Source organism: Sorex fumeus, unplaced genomic scaffold, assembly GCF_029834395.1.
Source record: "Sorex fumeus unplaced genomic scaffold, SorFum_2.1 ptg000063l, whole genome shotgun sequence".
Classification (NCBI taxonomy): Eukaryota; Metazoa; Chordata; class Mammalia; order Eulipotyphla; family Soricidae; genus Sorex; species Sorex fumeus.
In genome coordinates, this window is record NW_026606120.1 from 53,230,800 (window position 1) to 53,247,711 (window position 16,912).

The following is a 16,912-nucleotide window of genomic DNA, read 5'->3' on the forward strand; positions in this document are numbered from 1 at the left end:
AGCCATAGTTTTGGTTTTTTCACCATAGACTAGATTTGACTGCTCCAAAACTTCATATAAATAGACTCAAAGAGTAGATGGCCATTTGGAGGTAGGAGACTCAATATTCCATCTCGGGTTGGTCAGTGTTGTACCAGGTATCAATACATGACTTTGTTCTGCTACTGAGTAGATTCCCTTACCTGAATAGAGCACTGTTTTCTTTCTTTCAGCTGTGAGCACCTGGACCATTTCCAATTCTTGATCATTATGAATAAAGTTACTATGAATATTTTCAATCATTGCTTTTTGTGGGTTTCTTTTGCATTTCTTTTGACTAAAGCAGTGAAATTGCTGGGTCAAAGAGCATATTTTCACTTTAAAAAAATTTAACAACCGATTCCCAGGATGATTCGACCTTTTTCCTTCTCTCTAGTCACATCTGAGCACTCCTACTGCTTGAACATACTCACCAACCCTGCAGTGAAGGGATACTTCATTGTTCAAGGCTTTGCCAATTTTTATTGTCATTTATTATATCTTTTAGTTAAAATGTTCTTCACAGAAAGTAGATATTTGCCAGAAATATGTTTCAGAAATATTTTCTCCAAATTTTGTTTTCATTTTTTCATAATACCTTTTGTTGAAAGAAATTTTTATAAAGTCTAGTTTATAACTGCTTCTCTTTTCTTTTAATGTCAATTTCCTCCAAATTTTTTTCTTAGAAATCTTTATCCTGGAAATTTTCTCAAAGTTTAATTGTGTTTCGATACAAAATTCTAGTTAATATTAAATTTTGTATGGTGTGAGGTAGGGGGTTGTTTTGATTATTTTTTAACCATACACATATCATGTTGTTTCAGCACCTTTGAATTACATAATTGTTCTTATCAGAAAATTAATTCAACAGATATATTTATATCTTTATGGTTAGTATATGGTTTGTTGTATTGATGTATCTATCCTTATACCATGATGGAACTATTATTTCAGTATGCATAGTCTTGAGGGCAATAGTAGTATGAGTTCTTCAGTTTGCTCTTTCACAGTTTTGTTTTGGTATTGCATTATCATTTCTATTTGCATTTTAGAATTAACTTATCTACGCTCATTTTTTAAAAATTCTTTTGGCAAAGCCAGAGACATAGCACAGCTGGTAGGATGTTTATCTTGCTTGTGGCTGACCCATATTTGGGTACCATATATTGTCCCCTGAGCCTTGCCAGCAATGATCCCTAAGCCCAGAGCCAAGAATAAGCCCTGAGCAATATCAGGTATGGTCCTCAAAACAACATAGTAACAAAAGTCAAAAGGAATTTTTTTGGAATTTGTTCAACTATAGGTCACCATGGGAATTTTCAGCATATTAATAATATTTAGTTATCCATCTCAAATTTGTAAGCCTATAACTGTACCTCATGGTGTTTCACTAATAAAAAAAGAAAAAAAATATTTAGTTATCCATCTCATAGATACAGTGTAACTTTCCATTAATTCAGGCTTTAATTTTTCTCAATAATATTTTACAGTTTTGAGTATAATGAACTGATGTATATTTTGTTAAATATATGACTAAATATAATTTTTATAATATTGTGAATATAATTTTAATTTTCTTTCCCATTTATTTCCTGCCAATATATAAAAAGTAGCACTGCACTGTCCTCCTGTTGTTCATCAATTTGCTCGAGCAGGTCCAGTAACATCTCCATTGTGAGACTTGTTGTTACTGTGTTTGGCATATTGAATACATCACGGGTATCTTGCTAGGCTTTGTCGTGAGGGTGAGATAGTCTTGGTAGCTTGCCTGGCTCTCCAAGAGGGGCAGGGGAATCAAACCTGGGTCAGCCAGGCCAGCCAACGTGCAAGGCAAATGCCCTACCACTGTGCTATCACTCCAGCCCAATATATAAAAATATAATTGATTTCTACTTATGCACCATTTATCCTGAAATATTGCTAAATCCATTGTAATATTCCAGAAATTTTCTTGGTTAATTCATAGAGATTTTAAAATAGAATATCATATTGTCTGGGAGTTTGAATTTATTAAGTAATTATATTTTTAATATAAATAAATAGAATTAAATTCTCCCTTTTGACTCTTCACATTTTTCAATTATACTGAATTTTTAACAGACTAGAATCTTCATAAAATATTGCAGAGAAAATTTGACATTCTTGCCTTTTTCCTAATCTTCAGGGGAAAGCACCCCATGCCTTACCATTAGGTATTAATTATAGGTAGTCTGTAGATACTTTTGATCAGAATGAGTATCCAATTTGTGAAAGGATATTTATTCTCATTTTCTGAGAATCTTTGTGATTAATAAGTACTGAATATTGCCAAATTCCTTTTTAACCCTCTTAATAGGATGTTTGGGCTAGAACACAGCAGGTAGGGAGTTTGCCTTGCACGCAGTCAACCCGGGTTCAATTCCTCCATCCCTCTCAGAGAGCCCTGCAAGCTACCAAGAGTATTCTGCCCGTACAACAGACCCTGGCAAGTTCCCTGTGGCGTATTCGATATGCCAAAAACAGTGACAACAAGTTTCACAATGGAACCGTTACTGGTGCCCACACGAGCAAATCAATGAACAACAGGAGGACAGTGCTACAGTGCTGTTAGGATGATTATATGTTTTTTTTCAGTCTGTTAATTTGGCAGAGTACATTAATATTTTTTATGTTGAACCAAACTTGTATTTCTGGGATACACTTTAATCGATCATGTTATTGAATACTTTTTCTCTATTTCTGAAGATTTATCAATGTTTTATCAAGTTTTGTTTTATCTTTTTTTTTGGGGGGGGCCACGTCTGGTGGTGTTGAGAATATACTCCTATCAGTGTACTCAGAGATCACTCCTGAAGGTGCTCAGGGGATCAGATTCTGTACCAGGGATTGAGCCAGGGTTGCAAGCCAAGAGCCTTAACCTCTGTACTGTCTTTCTAGCCCCTTTATCAAATATTTTTGCATCTCTGTTGGCAAGAATATTTTCTTGTAATATCCGTCACAAACTGTCTTCAAGGTTAAAATCATAAAGGGGTTGAAACATGTTTCTTCTCCTTTCTGGAAGAGTTCGTGAAAGGTGATAATATTTACTCCTTAAATGTTTGACAGAACTCACCTATGAAGTCATTAAAAGCTAGAGTTTGCTGGAAGGTCTTGATTTAAAATTTCAATTTATTTCATAGATAGAAGAGAGCTACTCAAAATGCTATTACTGTCTTGTGTCATCTTTGGCTTCTTGGTCGTTTGTCAGTTGTGTTTTTCAAGGAACTGTTCATTTCATTTCATCCAAAGAGCAGGCTTTATTACCATGTTTTGCATAGCATTTACTTTTATCTTTTAAAAGTCACTCCTTAATTCCTGCTATGTTTGCATTTCCTCCAAGTTTTGTTAAGAATTTATAAAACTTATTAATCATTAAAAAACAAATTTTAACTGTCAATTTTTCATATTTATTTTTCTACTTTTTATTTCCTTTAATTTCTGCTCTAATCTTTTTTATTTCTTCCATTTACCTACTTCATGGTTGTTTAATTTTCTTGTGTTTCTTTTAGGCTTCTATGATACAAACTTAGATATTTAATTTTACACCTTTCTTTTCTATTATAAACATACAAAGCTACCTTATCCCCCTCTAAATATTGGTTTTTCACTAATAAAATTTTTTTTTAAATATTGGTTTTCCTATACCTCTCATGTTTTCTTGGACATAAATTAAAATAATTATTAAAATAAACAATGACAAAGAGTTATACAAGTAGAGCCAAAAAAAGGTAAGTGTCCTCCATATATACTCATCTTTTCTAATACTGTGCACTCTCTTTCTCTCTCTCTCTCATCATTACATGCTTCTGCCTACTTATCAAATTGCTTTAGCCTTAGATAATCTGAAATATCCCACAGTCTCTTCTTGTATTTTATGAAAATACATAGATTTTAATATAAAAACATTCATTTTGTGCTTTTCTTATATTTGCTTGTGATTAGATGAAGCTTCTACATTATCTAAGAGCATCACACATGCAATATCCATCAGTTCATTGTTGTTGATGTTAATTTCAATTATTTAATCAAGATATTGCCAATTTGGGAGGAGGGGATATATTTACAATATATATTTATCGATTAATATTTATAGTTATTAATATGACTAATCAGCATACAGACAACACTTCAAAATCATGTAAAACTATTGTTCTCATCAAAACATCCCCACAATACTTAATAACCATTACAGATTCTTGTTTGACCCTTCTTTATGATGGTTGAAAACCTGTAATTTCCAAAACTTCAGCATCCCTTATGTATTGACAACACCCTCCCCCTACCTCCAGCATTCTAATGGAAGCAAAAGACCTCCCTTCTCATGCATGCATGATGTATGGAATTATGATTATGTTTAACCTATATGCTGAATCTATCATCTAAGTATCTATCTATGATGAATTATAAGTACAGCTACATGAATTCCTGCTTTTCCTTGAGTCAGCCCTCATTACTGCCCTTAATTACAGTGGTGTTTCGATTATTTTACTTTGTTTGGTCAATGGGAATTCTTTAAAATTGACTCCAGTTCTTTAACTTTCACTGTTGTCATATTCATTGTTGGATTGTACTAATTTCTACATTTGCATTATTGTTGATTGACATTTAAACAATTTTTCACATGTATAAACAATGCCAAACTATACTGTTCATGTCTCCTACATATATATGTGTGTACATATATATGTGTGTGTATATATATATATATATATATATAATATGTGTGTGTGTTCCAGAACATAAAGTGTATCCCAGTGTATCTTAAAAGGTGAGAACCATCCACCTTTGCCATGGAGCTATTCATTTTGTCAATTTAGACTTTCAACAGTATTGGATGAGAGTTCATGTGAATCACATACTTTCCAATAATGGGTAATGTTACAGAGACATGACACGCATGCGTGTGCACACACACACTCTTACTTCACATTTTCCACCTGACAGGTTTTAAATGGATTGTTACTGTTGTATGAATCTGCATCTTTTCATGTATATATGGCAGTTTACCTCTCTTTGGGACTTTTTAAGTAGAGACGTGAAAACTCAGGTGCATTCAGTGATATGTCAAGATCATTCAGCTGTCAGAGATTAGACATAAGTATTTTTAAATTGAAAAGAATTTTTCTATCAATCCACCCTTCCTTCTATTCTGGAGCATATAGGTTTGTGACTAAGTGACTAAGAATTTGTGACTAAGAATCTGTCCAATTCTGTGTGGATGATGGGTAGGACAGTAGGTTTATAATTCACATTTTGACTTGAGGTCTTCAGGGGCCAGAGATAGACAAACAGAACATCCAAAGCCAATCAATGGCTCCCTTATCTTCTGTCTTTATCCTGAGTGAAATCAAATTACGATGAATGAAAATCAAGAACAATGAACGGAAATCCAGACTTGAAGAGATATCCTAAGAAGACACAAAGTCCTGTCTTTATGTGGACTCATGGACAAATGAATAAATGGGTATTAAGTCCCCCTCCATCTCTGTCTTTGTCTGTCTGTCTGTCTGTCTGTCTGTCTGTCTGTCTCTCTCTCTCTCTCTCTCTCTCTCTCTCATCGTAAGAGTTCTGGAAAAACTGCACTCTTCAGCTACCCTAGGAACAAACATTTCCTAATTGTATCACTCACTAGTGCTAGAAGCCCACCCTCTGTCCTTCAGATCTCGCCCTCCACCTTCCCCCATCACATCACCTTCAGGCCTCATAGTGATTTGTGTCTCCTTAATGCTCATTAGCACTGGATTAGCACCCCTGCCACAGCAGGCAGGCCAGAGAAGTGGTTGCAGGGATGGGGGTGGGGGAAGTTGTGGATGCAGAGAGTCACTAGGGAGGGGGACTCAGCTGCCTGAGTGCCAGGCACATGTCAAATCCAATTCAGCAGAGGATCTTGTTAAGCCTCCTTATCTGATGACAAGCTCTTTCTTAAAAACAAAAATCATCAGTTAAGGTTTTGCAAGGTTTACCTGATACCCATGCTCAGGTCAGAGATTGTTTCCTGGCAAGAATACATTCTTTATCATCATTCGGCTCCTCCATCCCTCGGATCAAGGGGATTGAATGAGTCATCTAGGACTTACACACCAGCCTTGCTGGCCACTGATCAGTCTCTGCCCTTCAGAGATTTGTGACTCATTTTCCGTGACCATGTAATTCACCCTCTTCTCATGTAAAGCGCTGCGAGCTGATTTATTCCTATCTGGCTCCCCTTCCAATGCTATGAGCACCCAAAACAATAAAAATCAATTGCTTGTGAGCTTGTGGTAAAATAGTACTTTCATATATTGCTGACAGTACAAGTTGTTCTAACTGTGATGAGAAGAAATTTTGCCGCATCTGTCAAAACTTGCAAAAGCATGCGTGAGCTAGCATTCTACATCAGAGGCTTTCTGGGCTGTGGGGCTAACACAGTGACTTATCTATCATGGGGTTAGACATGTTTACTGTCATTCCACTACGGTTCTGCTTCTCAGTCCTTGCCATACTGTCTTGTTCCCATTTTGTGGATGAGGAAGTTAGACGATTGTCATGGCTTGTCTGATGCATTATCAAGAGGAAGATCATGTCAATGGTTGGAAGCTTGCCACAAGAATGTGGTGGGGGGGAGGTGGGGGAACTAAGGGAAGTTAGGATAGAGAAGGAACCGGCATAACAATAATAGTTAGAAATGATCATTTTGGACAGGAACTGAGTGTTAAAAGTAGCTAAAGGAATATACCTGATAACTTTTCATTATCTGTATTGTGAACCATAATGTCCAAAAGGGAAAAGACAGAGAGACAGAGAGACAAAGAAAGAAGAAAAGTACCTACCACAGAGTCAAGCAGGAGGTAAACTGGGACCGTTGGTGGTGGGAAGTGTACACTGGTGAATGGACAGGTGCTGGAACATTATATGACTGAAACCCAATCATGAACAACTTTATAATTGTGTACAGCACTGTGATTCTATGAAAAAAATTAAAGAATTAAAAAAGAGGAAGACCTTGTACTCAAGCTCCAATTGCCTGAGTCCATTACCATGTTTCTTCATCATGAATAAAAGACTGTGTAGGAGGACGAGAGAGATAATAGAGGAATTAAGGTGCCGGCTTACAGCAGTCTGGGGTTTGATCCCTGGCACTACATGGCTCTTTCATATTCTAAATTTGTGTAACTCTGCAATGTATAATCTTACAGCCTCAATGTATAATCTTACAGCATCGTTGAACATGACTCTGGAGAGTGGGCTCCAAGTACCATCAGGATGGCCACAGTATCCCCAGCACTACAGGACCTGAGCAGCACTGCATCCTCAGGCCCTCACATTGAAACACCTGTGTGTTGGTCAGATATTACTCGAAAGGGGTCCCAAACTTCCTGGAAAATGGTTTCAAAACCCTCCCAAAAATAACAACAAAAAAAAATGCTTAAGAAGAAAGAGTTCTATGTATGAATATCTGAACTGCAGCATTATTCAACATAGCAAAAAAAAAAAAGAAAAGAAAAGAAAGAAAAGAAAAGGCAAAGTGTTTCACAATAGGAGACAGTTTTGTGAAATTATGGGAAATCAACCCAAACGGATTATTTCTGTTATCCTATAAATGATCATTTTAAAAATTATTTAGCCATATTGGAAAGAGTATATACCATTAAGTCAAAAATTTAGAATATAAAAGTATTCCTATATAACGATTATGACTATGTTAAAATGCATATCCATATGGGGGAAAATGCTCATGGAAACTTGGAAAATAAAATACTTTTTTTTAGAGATATTAGTAACTAAATGTGATTTCTCAAAATAGCCATTATTGTGATGAAGTATTTGAGGAAAGGCACTAGTTCGGAGTGGAAAGAACAATATATTCAGGATAGAAAAGACCAGAATTTGAATGTTGGCTCTTTCATATTCTAAATTTGTGTAACTCTGCAATGTATAATCTTACAGCCTCATTTGTAAAACCGAGATAATGATGTTAACTTCACAAGGTCACAGAGTACACATTAAATAAATTAATACGCATGCAAAACCAAACCCACCTTGATAAATTCATTAACATAAAAATAAAGATAAATTTAAATGACAGGTCCTTATCAAGCTCCCAGCACCTCCAAACATTCCTGTAGGTTCTCTGATGCCCGATGAGGCTGAAAAGGAAGCAATAAGTTCACCCACAGGTAGAGAAGACACGTTCACAGGCAGCCAGGGGAGGTGAGTAAATGAGAGAATTCCTTCTTAGTTCGTGTCATCCTTGGTGCCAACCTACTGCAGAATGCATGCTTCACCAAAACTAAATGCATGCTACAGGAATCCCTAGGCTCTGCAGAGAAGCCAGCCTGTGAAACTCACTCTTCCCTGGTCCTCTGGGCATGTACAAGATAAGACCTTGTTACAGGCTGGGCAGCGATGCTCCCTGAGGCCTTTTAGATTCATGCTCTCTTTCAATGAGTCACTACAAGCTCCGTGGAGATTTGGGGAGAAGAGGACCTCACTTCAATATGCTAAAACACAGGAGACACTCAACAAGACAAGACTTAGTCATAGTTCTGCATGTGCTCCAGTGTTGGAGCAGCTGTGCTAAGTTTGTTCTCTTCTGTGTGCCTAGTTCTTGAATCACATGAAGGGTCAAGCAGCTTAGGGAACAGGAGAGAGTATAAGAGATGCCAAAACAAATGCCACCGGAAGAGGAGCAAAGTGTGTTGGTTCTCTAATGATGACTGGTAACTCAGCCACAATGGGGTGCTCTTAAATCTCCACCGGGGCTTGAGCAAAGATTCCAAGTACCAAGGTTGGTGACTTCCTCTGGGCTGGAATGAGCAAATAACTTCCCCAACGAGAGGCACTTCCTACTTCTAGCCCAAGCAGAGGGGTGAGAGAAGTGAAAAGGAGTGGGGTGGAGAGAGAATAATATTATCAAAGAAGTCCTAGGTATCAATCACCTAAGGAAAAAGAATGAGCCCTGTGTTCTTCCTCATACCCCTCAAGGAAGACCTGGTTACCTCCATTATTAGAAGATGAGGAACTGGAGACTCCAGAGTTACACTTCATCATCCACCTTCTGCTTATTGGCCACTCAATATAGTCCAAGAATTATGACCTCTCAGGGGACATGAAAGGTAATCAGAAGGTGAAGATTTCTCATGTGGCAGCAATGCTTATTCATGACATGGCTCAGAACACACCGTTCCCTGGGGCAGATGCTCTCAGCTGAAGAAGAAATTGGCAATGTGATTGTCCAAGCTGTCTGCTCCTTCTTGCTATACCAAATTGAATGAAACAGACCTGGCACAGGGACTGGGAACAGTGTGGGAAATGGCTGTACTTTAAGCAGTTCTTTAGAACAACTCTTGGCTTAAGCAAAGAAAGGTGCACCTAGCATCCTCTGGTGGGAGAAGATTCATCGCACCCTTTTTCTAAACTCAGGCAGGAATGCCCTAGGATCTGGGAAAGGCTGGGAGAAAGGAGTACTAACCTTTCTGCCCATAAACCAGAAAGATCAGAGGGTTTGGAGCCAGAAACACACACACACACACACACACACACACACACACACACACACACACAACAGAATTTGAATCTGCCTCCTGCTTAGCTTAAGAAACTTTTTTTGGTGCTTAGATATCCATCAGTGAAAAGACTTGAGGGTGGTGGAATGGGGGGACCAAAAGTGAGTTAGGTATATACTATAACCAGCCCAGTAGCTGACATATAGCAACATCAATTTTTCACCCCAAACAATGTTTCTGGCTTGAGGACTGTGGAGATTTGATGGAATAAACTCCAGAAGAAGTAGATGACAGGTTCATCCTGTAATGAGCAGTGTGTTAGACACAGACACCTTTGATGCCACCTTCCAGAGCTCATTAGGAGGCAGGGCAGTCCACCAGGACAGAGAAACCCAACATTTTAAATTTATTTATTTGTTAATTAATTTATTTTTAATTGAATCACTGTGAAATTCAATTAAATCCAGTTACGAAGTTGTTTATGATTGGGTTTCAGTCACACAATGTTCCAACACTCTTCCCTTCACCTGTATACAAATCACCACCAATATCCCCAGCTATGAACATTTTAGCAGGAAAATCTGAGTTCTAATTCTAATTCTAATGTAACAGCCTGAGCTCTGTCTAATGAGTAAGTACACTTAGGATTATTGTCTCACAGAACTGGGCACCTGAGAGATTTCAAGAAATCACTGGGCCAGTGAGACAGCTTTCTCACAGCTGTTCATATTAGCGACCAGGCCCCTTGTGCAGCAATGTACACTGATGTAAGCCAGAACCATTCTGTGTTCATCTCAGCCCTCTTATCACTTAGATCTCTTGGGGGCAAGAAAAAGAACCATGGCCTTAGCCAATCTTTTAACAGAGTGTACTGTGCCCTGCACTTGGTATTTTTGGATTGCACGAAAGAAAATTCTTGTATCTGTCTTTGGGGAGTTTTGGATATTTGAGTTGCACTGCAATAAACTACAACTTGTCTTTCCCAATCACCCACTTAGCACTGAAATCCCTTTAATAGTGTCCATGTCCAGCAGCCAATCAGCTGCTCCCTGCATGCTGTGATGTGATAGAAGGGGTACCACTGCTTCCTGCCACCCCCAAAAATGTCATTTTATTTTGGTTCTACTGCTGATCATCAAGAGCAGTGGACTTGTGATACATTATTGAACAATGACTCAGAATGATTTTTTTTAAAGTTTATCGATACACTTGCTAGAAATCTTTCTCCCCCTAAATTCTATTCATTTCCCCAGTGTTCACAAGTCTCCACTGGGTAGACATTTCTAATTTGCTCAAAAACCCCTCAGATAACTTGTGCCTGGGTCCTGCCCTACCTTTTCTTTCTTGGTTTCTTGCCTCTGGCGATGTTTATTTATTTATTTTTGCAGATCATGGTGTTGAGAATCGAACAAGTTAAAAGCATCATATTTCAGAATTATCTTAGCCCAGCGCTCCCCTTACTCATCTCTCTGTTTTTATTATAGCTCAACTAGCACATAGAGGTAGATCTGTAAAAATAGTTTCCATGCACATTGAAAAAGTCTGCAGGAGAGATAATGGGGAGAACACAGATGGGATTCACCAACAGGGCCTTTAAGGCCCAGACTAGAGGCCCCAACTGAAGGAGGGCAGAAAAATGGAGTGTAGCCAAGAGCAGAGCAGCTGAGGTGGCAGCAAAATTGCCTAGAGTTAAAGGACAGATGGTTCTTGACAAAGCCACAGAGAAAGCAGGTTGACGCTGAGCCCCTGAGCATCTCCCTCCACCCTCATTCAACAGAGGAGGTGGGAAATAGGCTCGGTATGAGTCAGGCCACCCAGGGCCCTTGTTCTCTGGATGGTGGAGAGTCAGACAGGTGCGTTCTACCTCAGAGCCTCTGTTTGCTCACCTGTGTGGTGGAGCTCAGGCAGCCCCTCTCTCCAGATAGTGGTGATGGCAGGAAGTACCAGATGATACCCAGTACTGTACCGGGAACCTGCTGGGAGCTCCAAACTGGTTTGGCACAACCCAACACAAGGATATGCCACCCTCATTCACAAAGCCCACTTGGAGCAGAGGCTTTACATCTGCCATTTCACTGCAGTGTGATTCCTCCCGCGGGGGCGTCTGTCTGCTGAGGTGTTAAAAGAAATCTTACGCTCTAGTCAGGGGGTGGCCGTGATGCTGCTGGTGGCATTTCCCTTTCTCTCCTACCAAGCAGCTTTCAGGAAGGCTCTGAAATAGCGGCGGCTCCTCCCCCTCTCTCCAGAGCACCTGCTGGCACCTTCTCTGGGGTAGACTCCAGAGAACCCCACCCTCCCCCACCCCCACTCCCACTCATGTCTGGTGTCAGTGCACCTGCCTCAACCCCCAGCAGGGCAGAGATCGTGGTGGCACTTGTTAAGACAGGGACTTCTGAGGGGAACTGGGACTCCTGGCTGATTACGAAGCTCAAGGAACTCCAGTCCTTCAACACGTGTGTAAATGCATGAGTACCAGCCCTACACAACAAGAGCCACCAGCCAGAGGACGTCAGTCATTCACTCAACATCCTTTCACCCAAGAATTATTCAGAGAGATGCACTGAATAACCTAGACGAGAGATAGAGCAGATAAAGAGGAATCATGGGGTGGAAGAGAGAGAAGTTAGCAAATTCCAGCACCCCCTGGTTTGTGATTTCCAGATGGATAAGCTGGAGCAGAGAACTGGGTGGGATTGGGACTATTCCCTGGGGTGGGGGTGGGGGATCAGGAATGGACTTGGGGGCTCAGGGGAGCACTCACAGGGATGAAGCATATGGCTGAGGCCTTGATAGATGAATAGGAGTTTTCTGGGACATGATGTGGAAGGACATTTGAGAGTGTCTGAAGACAAACACCCTGCAGAGAACAGGAATACCTGACACTGCAGATGGCCCTGCAGAGGAGGAACTTGAGAAACCTGAGCCCAGTGTGGGAAGGACAGGGCAAAGGAGCTGGCGCTAAAGGGAAGTGACTGTAATCAGCCCCACAAAGGATGTTGAAGTCCCTCAGCACTGACAGGAGCTGCGGGGGCGGAGAGCAGAAAGGCTGGATTCCAGATCTGTTTGTTCAATAGAAGAAGGTCTAGGCTGCTGATGGATGGCCCGGTAAGAGTTGAGGATGACTCTGGGGTTTCTGGTTTGCGAGATGGACTTACCGTGTCATCATTAACCAAGACAGAGGGCGATGAGGAGGAGCAGGCTACAGAGGCGAGAAAAATAAATAACAGCAGGGGGCACCTGATCCATCAGCTTCAAGGACATTGTTCTTCCTGCTGGGCATGGCAGTCAGCACCACAGTGCATGGGCCTGGTGCCCTCTGTAATGTCAGGACCCGCGAGAGGTTTCTGGGCATGAGGTCTGGGTTCTGTCTTTGTCCCCCACCTCCCAGGTCATTTTAGGTGCCATGGGGAGAAAGCAGAGAAGAGTGGTTAAGAGTAAAACTGCTGAGAGCAGACAGTTCAGGGTCCAAACCTTCATCTACCACTATCTATGGGTGGAGGTACATTACTCGATCACTTTTGAAACCTCCATTCTTTCTTGTAGGGCTGGGGATCAAACCCAAGGCCTCACACATACAAGGCAAGTGCTCCACAGCAGAATCACATCCCTGGCAGAAAATATAAGTTCTTACCTATAAAACAGATTTACTATAGTTGCGGGGCTGGAGTGATAGCACAGCAGTAGGGTGCTGCCTTGCAAGCGGCCAACATGGCCGACCCGAGTTTGATTCCTCCACCCTTCTCGGAGAGCCCGGCAAGCTACCAAGAGTATCTAGTCCGCATGGCAAAACCTGGCAAGCTACCCGTGACGTATTCAATATGCCAAACACAGTAACAGTTGTCACAATGGAGACGTTAGTGGGCCTGCTCCAGCAAATTGGTGAACAACGAGAGGACAGTGACAGTGACTGTAGTTGCATACAGCTAACCCAGCTAACCCAGCACGGGATATGGTCACCAGAGGCATGCCAAGAGTGAACCCTGAGCACAGATCCAGGACTAAGTCCTGAATGCTGCCAAGCATGGCTCAAAAACAAACAGATAAAACACAAGTATACTAAGAGTGTTCATCTCATAAGGCACCAGGGCATAAATGTGAGAGACTCCCAGAAAAGTCAGGTACCAAGTAAGAACTCACAAAACATGTGGTTTACCATTAGCCGTTCTTTTCTCCTTTCCCTTCCTACGGCTCACCTCACACTGAGGCTTCTTTCAGAAGATTGCATACAGGCTAACTCAGTACGGTCAGAGACCAACTGCCCTCTAGACATATAGACCTGTGTCACAGCCAGGATGGGCAGGAGATGCATCTAGTCTGTGCCAGAGGTGGAGTGGAGGAGTGGATTCCTGATAATTGCCCCGGAGTCTCTGGGTAACTCTTCTGTTCTGGAGGCTACCACTACCAGGGTCAGGGCAGGATACTCTGACCAGAGCTCCCAGAGGCCAACTCCTCCTCTTCCTCCTCCTCTGAGTCAGCGTAACTCCTTTTCTGAATCCTGGTCTCCTACTAGGTTTCTTCTCTGTTCCTCTGAGAGACAGACTGCTGGGCTTCAGTCCAGGGCTTGGGAGCTCAAAGGCTGTGCTGGCTAAGCCCACAATCAGGGAGCTGCCTGCACCGACTTGAGTCTGAATGAAAATCATTCCTGCTCTCGGGGTGCCATGCAGATCGCCAAGAGCTTTTTCAGAGCAGAATTCTTTCCTGCTTGTTCTACCATCTTCATGCCGGAAACAGAGGAGTTATGACAGGAAAGATGCTGAACTTGGAATCGAAAGATGCTTTGCCCTGTCATCTGCCTCTATCTACTTCCCTCATCTTGGCCACCACGGTCGACCCTATAGAGTATTTGAGCTAGTTTTATGAAGGAAGAAAGTGTTGGGAGCTTGTTGAGGCAAGAGAGTAGAGTGGCAAAGGTATCAGAGTTTAAGAACACTGGACTTCAGAGCCCTTCGATTGGATTCCCTGCCCTATCTTTTATTAACCGTGAGAGCAACACATGGTACGAAGTGCCACTGAGCCTCTATTTGCTCATCTGAAAGATGACAAGATCTTAAGGACCTTAAGTGAAATAATGTGAATAAACACTGCTTTATTGACTGGATTTTTTTTACATCTAAATATGCAGTTCGATTTCTCCGCCCCTCTCGGAGAGCCCGGCAAGCTACCGAGAGTATTCGATATGCCAGACACAGTAACAACAAAGTCTCCAATGGAGACGTTACTGGGCCCGCTCGAGCAAATCGACGATCAACGGGAGGGCCTTTACCTTTACCTTATTTGCATACTTAGTTCCTCAAGGCACCAAGTTCCAGGACAATGCTTAAACGGTTTGTGTCCTTGTCTTTCCACTTGTAGACCTGCAAAACCGGCCTGTCTGATCCTATCTGTACATTCCATAATGTAGCCATCAACACACACACACACACACACACACACAATTGATAAATTGCAGTAGGAAACTTATTAAGAGAATGATCTCTTTCAGAAGTGAGTGCGTGTGTGTATGTGTGTGTGTGTGTGTGTGTGTGCACGCGCATAAACACCTGGGCTGAAATCTAGATCCTCCACACAATGCAGGGCAAGCTACACCCCTAGCCCTCAATTCATCTCTGATGGTCATTATTTTCAGCCTTGGATTACAACTGTCTGTAGACTCTAAGCTCTTGCCCAACTCTACAAAACCCATCATGACAAAAACAGGATTTGGACCTGGTGTATCTTGAAGTCCCCGGAAGCATTCAACCTAGGGAGAGCACCAAAAAGTTCATGCCCAGTGAATGATAAAATTTGGGTCCACTAGCTTGATGATCCAGAAACCTGCCCCATTTTTTTCTTTCTTCTCTACATTCAGTTTGAAATAGAAGGCAGCTGCACCTGGGCCTCATAAAATTTCCTGTGCCCTCTGGCCGCCAAAGCAATGACAGTTTTTTTTAATCATATGGTTTCTTGAGTTCCTTTCTGCTGAGCATCAAGGGAGAAACTGAGAATAAAGGGACAAGAATATAAGATACAGCATTTAACTTCTGTTTGGTGTCCCATGAGTGATAACTCAACCCATAGCGAAACCCCAGGCTTCTTTCCTAGGCCTCACCCATCTGATTGTCCTGCTCAGCTCTGATCTCAGCAGGAGTCTGGCAGAGCTGTGTGTGTGTGTGTGTGTGTGTGTGTGCACGCACACGTGCGCATGTGCGCATACACACACACACACATAACTCAGCATTAACTATGGAGTCGGAAATCTTGAGGGAATATTGGGATAGGGTAAATGGAATTCTCAAGGAAAGGACATGAATGTAGGATATTTACAGGAGGTGCACTGGTATGGGGTAAACTGTCCTTGGTGAAATTCTCTACCCTATTACCTCTGAAGGTGACCTCATTTGGAAATGGGGGTACATCTGTGACTGGGTAAGTTAAGGTCACATCGGAGAAGGACTGGTCCCTGAGTCAAAAGAATTTTAAAAGAAGAGGTTTGGGGATGTGGGGATGTGACTCAGAGATAGAAGGGAAAGAAGGAAGCAGAAAAGGTTAAGGAAAAGAAGGAAGGTAGAAGGAGTGGAGGGAAGGAGGAGTAAGGGGGAGGGACAGAGGAAGAAGGAAAGAAAAATACAGGGAGAAGATGGTCATATAAACATGGAGGCAAAAATTGGAATAGCACACCTACAAGCAGCAAAAGACCGAGGATTTCTGATAAGCCTTGGAAGCTAGAAGAGGCAAGCAAGGACTCTCCTGTGATTTCAGAGAAGCATGGCCATTCCAGTGATTTGATTATGGTTTTCTATTCTCCAGAACAGAGAATATGCAGGCTTCCAGTTTATGGCCCTTTGTGAGGAAAGTTCTAGGACACTGATACAGGAGCCAATGATGGGTCTCATTCTCCTAAATAGCCTTGAATATAATCTCAGGGCTAGGATGAAAGAGACGTTACTGGGGCCTGCTCGAGGCGATTGACGATTAACAGGATGATGAAATGAAATGAAATGATACAGGAGCCACTGGGTGGGGACTCACTTGTCCCATCACTCTTGTGTTCCCACCACCGTCCTCATCAGAGTGTTTCTTTCCCTCCCTGTCTCCCAGATTCACCTTTTATCTCATCACACCTTTCATTTTGTCATTCCTCCCTTCCCATTAAGACTATTACCACCAAGGTTTTTCCTGAAGTAGTTCCCTCCAGACACTGCTACTAAAGGGATCTTTCCAAAGTAACATCTGAGTGTGCTTCTGGATTAAAACCTCAGTTAAAAGCCTGAACGGGCTCCTTTGAGTCCCAGGGAAACTGACAAAGGAGGGATGTCAACCCTATGCCGAGGTAAAATCCCAAGACTACGAAGGCTGCAACCATCATTTGGAATCATCTTGATCCCCAACTCACACATGGCCTTCTAAAAGGG

The 16,912-nt window shown here is 41.5% G+C and overlaps 1 protein-coding gene across 1 annotated transcript in view; it reads right to left on the minus strand.

The window, feature by feature from the left end:
* LOC130035030 (acid-sensing ion channel 2-like) overlaps positions 1 to 16,912 on the minus strand; it is a 134,840-nt gene that overhangs the window by 81,634 nt on the left and 36,294 nt on the right. The gene's annotated exons all lie outside the window — the stretch shown is intronic.